This window comes from Phodopus roborovskii, unplaced genomic scaffold (assembly GCF_943737965.1).
Source record: "Phodopus roborovskii unplaced genomic scaffold, PHOROB, whole genome shotgun sequence".
NCBI classification, from domain to species: Eukaryota; Metazoa; Chordata; class Mammalia; order Rodentia; family Cricetidae; genus Phodopus; species Phodopus roborovskii.
This window is the reverse complement of record NW_026126648.1, coordinates 5,649,703-5,660,161: the sequence shown is the minus strand read 5'-3', so window position 1 is coordinate 5,660,161 and position 10,459 is coordinate 5,649,703.

Below are 10,459 nucleotides of genomic sequence, written 5' to 3'. Positions count from 1 at the left end.
TGGGAACCCTGTAACTACTATTACTTGATTATGAACATTGTATCTTTAGATGGAACAATTCACAGTATACACACACACACACACGCACGCACACGCGCGTGCACACACACACAACACACATCAGCAAGAGAGCAAACACGGCCTACAAATGCTACGTGACTGTGCTGTGTTTGAGGGGAGAAAACTTCCTCATCTCTGTTGGAACCCACAACCAAAATGGACGCGAAGTTAAGGGGCTCTGTGATGCACCCCTACCTCTTAGGCTGGTAGCCATATAAAAACAAAGGCTCGTGTGAAAAGAAAGGGTACGTGGAAAATAAGGAAAATGTTCTGAGAGATCACTGTGCCAAACCAGACTCCTTGCCCCTTAATAATCCTTGACCATATAAAGGTCACAGCTCTTCGGCCACTCAAAGACTCCATTGTACAATACCACTGCTGAGTCCCTTGCCCTTGGAAAGAAAGAATGGGGGGATGTGATTGGACCTTTAACTGAGTTAATCTCTGACCCCCTCCCAGGACAGTTGCTTGGGGCTATTAGATAACTTCAAAGGATGTCACATGTCTTTATGAAGCCACTCATTGTAACATAGACAAGCTGCTTACTCTCCCAAGTCAACATTAGCTGTGCAGCTTTACAAATATCACTGAGGTTAACTGAGAATCATGTGTAATCTGCCTAAATATAGTCTAGGAAAAATCTAAATAGTGCCCTGAGCCATGACCTCAGTAGCCTTTTTTACCATTTTTTTAGACTAATTTTTTTAAAAACAGCTTTTAGTCATTGTATGTCTGTTTTCAGGGTGGTCTACAATATTTCCTTGCCAAAATCTACAGCCTTTGAAGTCACTGAAAGGTATTTGATTTTGTTTTAACCTGGGTCAAAAGAAAAAGAAGAAAGGAAGGAAGGAAGGAAGGAGGAGGAAGGAAGGAAGAAAGAAAGGAAGGAAGGAAGGAAGGAAGGAAGGAAGGAAGGAAGGAAGAAAGAAAGAAAGAAAGAGAAAGAAAGAGGAAATCCTGCTGGGCAATGATGGGACACACCTTAAATCCCAGCATTCAGGAGGGCAGAGGCAAGCAGATCTCTGTGAGTTTGAGGCCACCCTGGTCTACAGAATAAGTTCCAGAGACAGCTAGGGCTACATACAGAGAAACCCTGTCTTGAAAATAAAAATAAAATAAATCTCAATAGTGACCAAGGCACATACTTTATGCAATTACTATTGTAAGGCATTGTCCCTTACTTAACTGCAATTCTGAATAATATATAATCTTTATGGAAAACTACACTGCCTTTGAGCTGAAAGGACCAAGAACATCCTCATATTTAAATTAGTGAAACTTTAAGATTCCTTGGCCAAAGGTACTTCCATTTCCACAAATCTGTATGGCTGTGTACTCCCTTACCTTAGGGACACATGGGTTATTTCCTATGAATCATTGGCTGAAAAATCTGTGAATTAGAGATTTCACCTCTAGTAATAAAATCTGCCCTGCCACAGTATATATAATGAAATATTGCCATGCTCAATACCTAGTCCTATTGCCAGACCACTGCCCTAGTATTCCCACAACACCTTCCCATGCAGGCTCTTCATCCTGTTCCTCAACGAAGACAGTTCATCTCTTGGAAGAGAGGAGAGACTGTTCTCGGGCCTCACTGGAAGGAATCTCGCTTAGTACAGTTAACATCAAATACAACAGTGGAATTCCAGAGTCAGTCTTTCACAGCCAGAGAAGCAATGCGGAGCAGCTACTGCAGAAGTCAGCAGAAAGGTTCCCCCAAAACATTAAAAATAGATAGAGGCTGGGCCAAGGAGCGCATGTCTTTGATTCCAAGCACTGGAAGGCAGAAAGAGGCAGATACCTGTGAGTTCGAAGCTAGCATGGTCTATATGGTAAATTCTAGACCAACCAGAGCTGTGTTGTGAAATCCTGTCTCCAAAAACAAAGAAAGGCTAAGAAGTAGTACTGTAAACCTGCCACAAAGACACCGCACATCACACCGATAACTGCACCAGCCGGAATATTTAAGAAAGTAAGAACAAGTGTATATGTCCATCAAGAAATGAGTGGGTAAAATAAATGAGTGTATATATATATACCTAGTAGAATTTTATGTGGGCATACAGGAAAGCTAAATTATAACATTTTCATGAAGATATATGGGGTTGAAAACTATTGTTGGGGGGAAGACAGATTCAGAAAGATAAATATTCATGTCTCTCTCCTTTTTAGATCATAGATTTTAATTTTTACAGCTATGCATATGTATGTATGTATATATATGTATATATGGAGGGGGTAAATATGGAACAAAGAAAGAGATCATGAAAACAATAACAACGAAAGAACTCTTAAGAGGGAGGTGTTATGGGGAGACCACTAGAGAAGACAGTTTATAGAAAGTCTTTATTCCAGCTGACTGGGACTACACTCAGGTATGGGACCCACGTGTAGCCCCAAGTGTATAGAAAAAACACCTTCTAAAGCTAAAACCACATTGTGTTATTTTGCTCAGCAGCTGCAGGGGAGGTTTTGCACATGCAAGCAGTTTAACAGAAGCCAAGGTAAATTTGCCAGGACGTCTTGGCCTCAAGTACCTAAAATAGACTCAGGTAATTTTCCATAGGATTTTCCATCAAGGAGATCAAATTCTAGCCAAACCCAAAATGGCCTCCTCAGTAAGAGTAGGAGATGGAGGAACCTTTGCACTCTTTCCCTGGCACAGAGGTAGAAAAGTGGGTAACAGAATGCATGCACCATGAAGCAAAGAAGGCTCTTGGAGGAAGGGAAGGAACACCGAGGCGGGGAGGCGAGGGATGGAGGAAAGGGGAGAGGAGGGAGCTCAAGAACAAAGTATGTATGGAAATACCAGAATGAAACCCACTTGTTCGTGTACTAGTGTGTATTTTTTAAACTCATGGAAGAAAGCAGAGCAGAATTCTGTCAGAATGAACGGTTAACCTGACAAGATACTTCGAACAGGATTTTAACGAGCTCCTTCAGAAACAGCCCATCTTCTAGAGCTATAGGCTACACAGGACCTTCAGAACGAGCTAAGGACCTCAAAGCAGATAGCTCCCTTTCCAGGCCTTAAACCAAGGTCCCCATCTGCTTGCTTTAGCTATAAGAGCTGCTCACCTCCTTCCCTTCTCATTCTAGATAGACCTTGGCTTTTGGCTTCTTTCCCTTTTATTCTCGTATTGGTCTGGGCCAGAACATTATTATTCTAATGCCATTCACTCCCCTAAGTCACAGGGAATGCCACATGGGCCATCTATTACTAGCCCCAATGATTGAAACACCCAAGCAGTTTCTGCCTCATCACAGGAGAGGGGAGGGAGTCCCAGCCACTGGCGATCACACTTGCAATGCCATGAACAAGTGGCCATAAACGATTCAGCATAATCGCCTCTCTATGTCCATCACTCCCTGAAAAGAGAAGATATCATCACAAGACCGATCAGACCAAGGGTGCCTCTGAATTTGAAGTCAACAACCTTAACAGGGCCAACTGGATCAAATCCCTGCCACCGGGAAGTGACTGGCTGAGAGCCAAATGTGGCTCTGGGCTGATATGAAGCCTTGGTTTCGACCTTGGGTCATGAGCCCCCACTTCCCCCATCCCTGACTCTCCCTGTGTCCCGGACTGAAACCGCTTTCTATTTGGAGAGGACCCTGAAGGGCTCTAGCAGGCCCAAGCATGGCAAATGTGGCTCTGGCCGGTCTTACCCTCCCCGATTCCCTCTTCCTTGCTAAACCGTGAGATTACATTCCAACGCTAGCCACCAAGGTCTGTGCATTTGGCCACTTCCTCTTCCTGAGGCCGACCACCAAGGTCTGTGCATTTGGCCACTTCCTCTTCCTGAGGCCGACCACCAAGGTCCAACCGTCAAGCCACCCAACCAAAATTAACCAACTCACCCAACACAGGGGTTTACTCTTCATAAACTGCCATTTGTCTGTGGGCCTTTTCTGGCTTCTCTCTATTTGGAGACAGTCCTCTGAATTTGCCCCTCCCGGGACAAATACCACTTCCCTCCCTCCCCTTTTTCTCTTCTCTCCCTTGCCCGCTGTTCCCTTATTTGTCCCTCTCGAGACGCCTTCGTGCTGAAAACGTGGCCTTGGTTGTCCTGTGCCGACTGCTCAGACACCCAACCCTATTTGCTTCATGACCATACTCCTTGCACGGTAGAAACGCTACTCCAAGGTATGTCTGTAATATTTTCCTCCTGTTCCAAATCAGAATCGGTCCCAAACCTAGCACGTAAGACGCCGCACTTCTGGGTGGAGCTGGGGAGGAAGGATTGTAGCAGCTGGAGGGGTTGAGGACAGGGGAACACAGCCTGTAGAACCAAGCGGGACTCAGGGGCTCACAGAGATTGGAACAAAAGCACGGACCCTGTAAGGGCCTGAGCCAGGTCCTCTGCGTATACCTTATGGCTGCGCAGCCTGGTGTTCTGTGGGGCTCCCAGCAATGGGAGTTGTTTTTACCTGCACTTGCGATCCTTTTCTTCTTGCAAGGCTGCCTCATCCAGCCTTGATGTGAGGCTCATTGCATCTTTTCTTTTTTATCCTTTCTTTTTTTCTTTCTAAAGGGACTAGAGGAGGTGCGGATCCAGGGATGGGGGGGGGGCGGGCTGGGAGGGCTGGAGGGTGGGAAAACTGCTCTCTTCCCCATTGGCTGGGTGCTTGCCCAGCACATAGTGTAACCCCATCCCAAACACCCCATCCTCCTGGGGCTTGAGATCCCTCCCCGTCTCTCAGTCACAGAGCAGGCTGCAATTTATTTTTATGATTTGTTTTTATTTGTGTGTATATGTATTTGTCTGTGTGAAGGTAGGGCATGTGTGGATGGGTGCCCCCAGAGGCCAGAAGAACGTGTTGAACCTACCAAGTTGGGCCCTGGTAACCAAAGTAGGTTCCTCTGCAAGAGCAATGAGCACTCTACCACTGAGTCCCACTTGGGCTAACCTAACAGTGCACAGGGCAGGCACCAGCTAGGGAGGGGCCGGGGACCAGAGGTGCCCAGCTTGCTTCCCATGAGGTAAACTTGTCTATTAAGGCACCTTTGGTATTAGAATAGACCACTTCTGTTTTATTTCTTGCATTAACTGCTAGCTCTCTGTTTTCTTTTTGAGCCCTTTGTAATGCCCGTTGTAAAGCCTTGGGATCTCTAAGGAAAATGTGTGACTCTGTTGTCCCCTGACAACTGGACAATCTCTTCAATCCTCAGGTGAAGTGGCTTAAGATTGGGGGCACCTGCCCTCGAGCACAAATCGTCAGGGGAACTAGAAGATTGAGGGACCCTCTAATGAAGCCAGAGCTGGCGAAAATGATAATGTCCCATACAAGAAGGGACGAGCCAGTGAGCCGGGGGAGGACTAAGGACGAGCCACCTTAAAAAAATTAGTAAAAAGAGCGATCCACTTGGAGTCTTGGTCCATTGAGGCATTTATTAAAACTAAAACTGTGCAATGGATATGGGCAAAAATGGTGTCCGGCCATCTCCAACCAACCGAGGAAGAAGAATTCAACTACTTCATTTCTGCTGCTGTCAGCTAAAGGCTGTTCCCTGTGGTGCCCATCTAGGGTTAGGTGTTTGAGATAAGAGAGCTGTGTGCACAACTTCACCTTTCTGTTTCGGTGGCCTTGGCCAGCAAGGACAGATAAGTGTATTTCTGCCATGAGTTTTTCTTTTAGCTTCGTGACCAGTTTAAAATCTTAAGCTGTGTCTTTTTTTGCCTTGTGGTTTGTTTGCTTGTTATTGTGTTGTTGTTGTTGTTGTTGGTCTGGAATTCACTATGTAGGCCAGGCTGTCCTGGAACTCAGAGATAGACACACCTGCCTCTGCCTCCTGAGTGCTGAGTGCCCCATCCAGCCCAAGCTGCTTGCTTTTAACTAAGCAGTGGCAGGCAGTTTGAGAAATGCTTGTTAGCTTTTGAAAAGTTTCAGCTGCCTTTTGGCGAATCCGTCTCCTGTACCCCGATACACCCTATAAAGCTAAATTCAAAATCTGAGGTTGAGGTGGGAATTCACTAACCCTCTAATTGTCTTCTACTCCCACAAAGCCTGACCAGCCGTCAAAACATGGACAGAAGCACACTCCAGGGTCAGTTCTGCATGGGGCTTATTCAAAAGCAATTATTTTCATTCGGGTCAGTGCCTCACTGAAACAGCCAGGCTCAAGATCAAAAGGCGGAGGGTTCAGAGCATGCCTTGATGTCCTAACTTTGTGATCTTGGGTAAGTGACTTCACTTCTCTGTACTTCAGTCCCCTGCCCTTTAAAGGAATCAGTGGGAATACCTTCTTTATACGGAGGTTTAAAACGCACAAAATTAACCGGCCTAAATAAATAGTAGGAATTGTTCTTGACTGCTTTAGCGGGGTCAGGTTTGGGTTCCATCTTGCAGAGTGGGCCTTGAATTCAAGTAAAAATATTTGGTTACTGTTATGGAGTTTGTGATGGGGGGGGGTATAAACTCAAAACAATCATTACGAAAGGATTTATTGATTAGCTGCTAGCAGGATGAACACTCCCTGAGCCAAATTTGAGATCGCTGTGAAAAGAAGGGCAAGCAAAGAACGATCTGTTCTGCCAAGTTAAGCGGCCCAAAACAGTTACAGAAGCCAAAAAGCAGTTAGTCATATCATAAGAAGTGGATGGTCATGACTGTACCTTTTGGGGGGTAAGGCCACTGAGTCAGGGTTCCTGGGAATTTATCTCCCAGGGACTGGAGTCAGAGGTGAGGATTGACTGTCGGGTACCAAGATCGATGCTTAGAATAAAACAGCTTCTTTAGCCATCACTGTACCTGATATCTTGCAGGCAGGTTTTGCACTGATGATTGCATGCCTCCTCTGGTAGCGGGCATCGTTCCTTCCAGCACCCTGAACGGTAAGTCAGCAGGACCCTAATGGGGCACCAGCTCTACTTTACCATGCTTGATGACGTAAGCAAGCGTTGTCTTCAGCGATTGGACCTAACTGTAAGACCCAGAGCCTAAAACCCATCAGGTCATAGGCCTTGGGTGAAGACCTAATACTATCTTTCTGCCAAGGAACATAGCAATAAAATGACTCCTAAAGACTCCTAAAGACACTGCTATGCTCACAGATCAGTGACTGACTCAGCCCTCAGGGGAGAAGCTTCTTCTTGAAGTAGATGGAAATTCACAGGGAGCCCCTCACCTGTTCAGTGTGTGGAGAGGGAGACACTTTGGAGTATTCAGTCTTAAACGGGATGTCTTCATCAAACAGCTCCCCTTGAAGCTCAAAGAGCAGAGTGGAGAAGGAGGCAGAAAGATTGTAAGGGTTAGAGGTGATGGAAATGGTGTCTTCCATACACAGCAAGACTGTATATGAACTCACCGAGACTGAGGTTAGCATGCACATCTGCAGAGGTCCACGGCAGACAGCTCACCGAGGAGACTGAGGCAGCATGCACATCTGCAGAGGTCCACGGCAGACAGCTCACCGAGGAGACTGAGGCAGCATGCACATTTGCAGAGGTCCACGGCAGACAGCTCACCGAGGAGACTGAGGCAGCATGCACATCTGCAGAGGTCCACGGCAGACAGCTCACCGAGGAGACTGAGGCAGCATGCACATCTGCAGAGGTCCACGGCAGACAGCTCACCGAGGAGACTGAGGCAGCATGCACATCTGCAGAGGTCCACGGCAGACAGCTCACCGAGGAGACTGAGGCAGCATGCACATCTGCAGAGGTCCACGGCAGACAACTCACCGAGGAGACTGAGGCAGCATGCACATCTCCTGCAGACATTCACGGCAGACAGCTCACCAAGACTGAGGCAGCATGCACATCTCCTGCAGAGGTCCACGGCAGACAACTCACCGAGGAGACTGAGGCAGCATGCACATCTCCTGCAGACGTTCACGGCAGACAACTCACCAAAGAGACTGAGGCAGCATGCACATCTCCTGCAGAGGTCCACGGCAGACAGAGAGGAATGGACATGGAGTCCCACTCCTAACCAAGATGCTATTTGCAATTGTCATCTGCCAGCCAAGAGAAAACCCATTTTCCTTTACGGAGCTCCACTGGGCATCTCAACCACATTCCAGCAGCGGTCCCAGCCGTGCTCAGGAGTAGGGTCAACACACAGAACCAACTCCCATGGTGGCTTTGTTTGTGTTTGTTGTGGTTTTGTGGACTTTCCATTTTTGTTTTGTCATTTCTTCTTACTGGTTTTTTTGTTTGTTTCCATTTCACTCTTTGTTTTTTGTTTGTTTTGTTTTGTTTTCTGAGACGGACTTTCTCTGTGTAGCCTTGTCCTGGAACTCACTCTGTACACCAGATTGGGCTCACTGGACTTCAAAGATTCAACTTCCTCTGCCTCTGAAATGCTGGGATTAAAGGTGTTTGCTACCACACCCTGTTGGTTGTGGGTTTTGTTTGCTTGTTGCTTGTTGCTTGTGTTATTTTGTCTTTTTTTTTTAGAACTAGAGAAGTCAAAAGCAGAGGAGGTGCATGCTCTTAATCCTACCACAGATGCAAGCAGATCTCTGTGAATTGGGGGCCAGTTGGTATACAGAGCTCCAGGACAGCCAGAGATGTTACACAGAGAAACCCAGTCTTGAAAAGCAAAACAAAAAGAAACTAAGAGCTAGAAGACATAAAGTTGGGTGGGTAAGGAGGTGAGGAGGTAAAACTTGATCAAAACGCATTGTCTGAAAGGAATAAAAGTGAGACAGTTTGCTTCATCTCATAGGCATGCAAGAATGAGCAAAGCCCTTTTGAAACAGCTGGTTTCCTGAAGGAGAATAAATGCAGGTAGTTCACAAGGCCTGAGTAAGGAGCTGTGCCTCATCGGGCAATGAAGAAAGCGTTTCAAAACACACTAGGGTCCTGGCCAAGGACAGGGAAAAAGAAAGTTCCGGGAGGAGGGTAAGTGAAAGAAAGAGTCATTGTGTGTGATGAAGTGTGTGATGAAGACAAGCCTGCCAGACCTTTCTGGGCCAGCATCAGACGCCAGCTTGAACTTCAAAAGTACCGTCAAACGCATCCTGCTTGTGGCATCAGCGTCCGTTCCCTGTCCCACCCTGACCCTGGCATTGACCATGCCACTGTGTCTGACCAACCAGATGAAAGCGGAATTGAACAAGGAGCTTGCACATAAGGGCTGGCGCTGCCCTTCCAGTAGGAATCTTTCTGCCACCTTGGGAACAACCCTGCTCCAGACTGCTGAATGGTGGGAAGCATGGGACTCTGACATGGGTCATGGCTCAGTCAACAGTCAGCACCCACAGCTAAAAACAACCTAGATTGAGCCTGGTCGGGGCAGGAAAAGCTGCTCAACTGAGTGCAAGCCAGAACGGTGGCCAGAATTAATGCCTGTATTTCAGGGTACCTTTGGATAAAGTTGAAAGCTTGCTGAAGGGGATTGGGTGATGGCTCAAGTACTAAAGAGCTTGCCATGCAAACTTGAGGACGTAAATCCAGATCTCTAGCTGAAAAGCTAGGTGTGGTGGCTAGCCTTTGTAGCCTCAGAGCTAGGGAGCAGGAGACTGGAATTCCTGGGGCCAGAGGCCGTCTAGATGAGTTCCTGGAAGTCACAGGTTCTCAGAACCAATAAAAGCTAGCAGAGATGGGGGGAAACACTCACATTTGGCCTCTGACCTTTACACACCTGCATAGACAGCGAGAGCACCCACACGTGAGTGTGCACACACACATACCAAACACACTCATACGCATTCATCTGTAGAGCTTGCTAGAAACAGGGAACTGTTAAAAGGCATGGGCGGGGAGCAACCAGAGCACGTGTAAAACGCTAGCTATCCTGATGACTGTGGATTTAAGAAACTCGAGACAGATCCTATGGGGTTCATCAAGGTGATTACCAATGTAGATTTGCCTTAAACAAGCTGACAAGTGCTTACTGGGGACAAGAGACAGAAATTTGTATCTCTGCCTTCTACTCAAGGGGTCTGCATCACTAAGATCTTATGTAGGAGCTGGGCCCCGTTCCAGAGCTCAGGATCCTCACTGATTATTTAATTAAATGTTTATTTAAGATTCACACATGCACGTAATATGTTTGGATCCATTCCATCCTTCATTCCCCACCTTCCAATGCCTCCATTATTCTCCCCCATACTTCCCCCCCCCCAAGCTCACGTTCTCTGTCTTTCACATTTAACTGAGTCCATGCAATGCTGCCTGTGTGTGCATGGGTGGGACCATTCACCAGAGCATGCACAGCACCCCAGGACCTTCACTCGGAAGAAACTGACTCTCTCTTTCTCCTAGTAGTCATTGCCAGCCAATGGCTGTTCAGCTAGGGATAGGACTCCGGGAGCCCCTCGCCCATCCACTCTGGGATGTTGGCTGGCTTGATCTTTTTCATGAAGTCTGTGAGTTCATGTGTGGAACTGTGCTGTTATGCTCAGCAAACACTGTTTTGCTGCAGACATCCTCTCTGGCTTACTCTC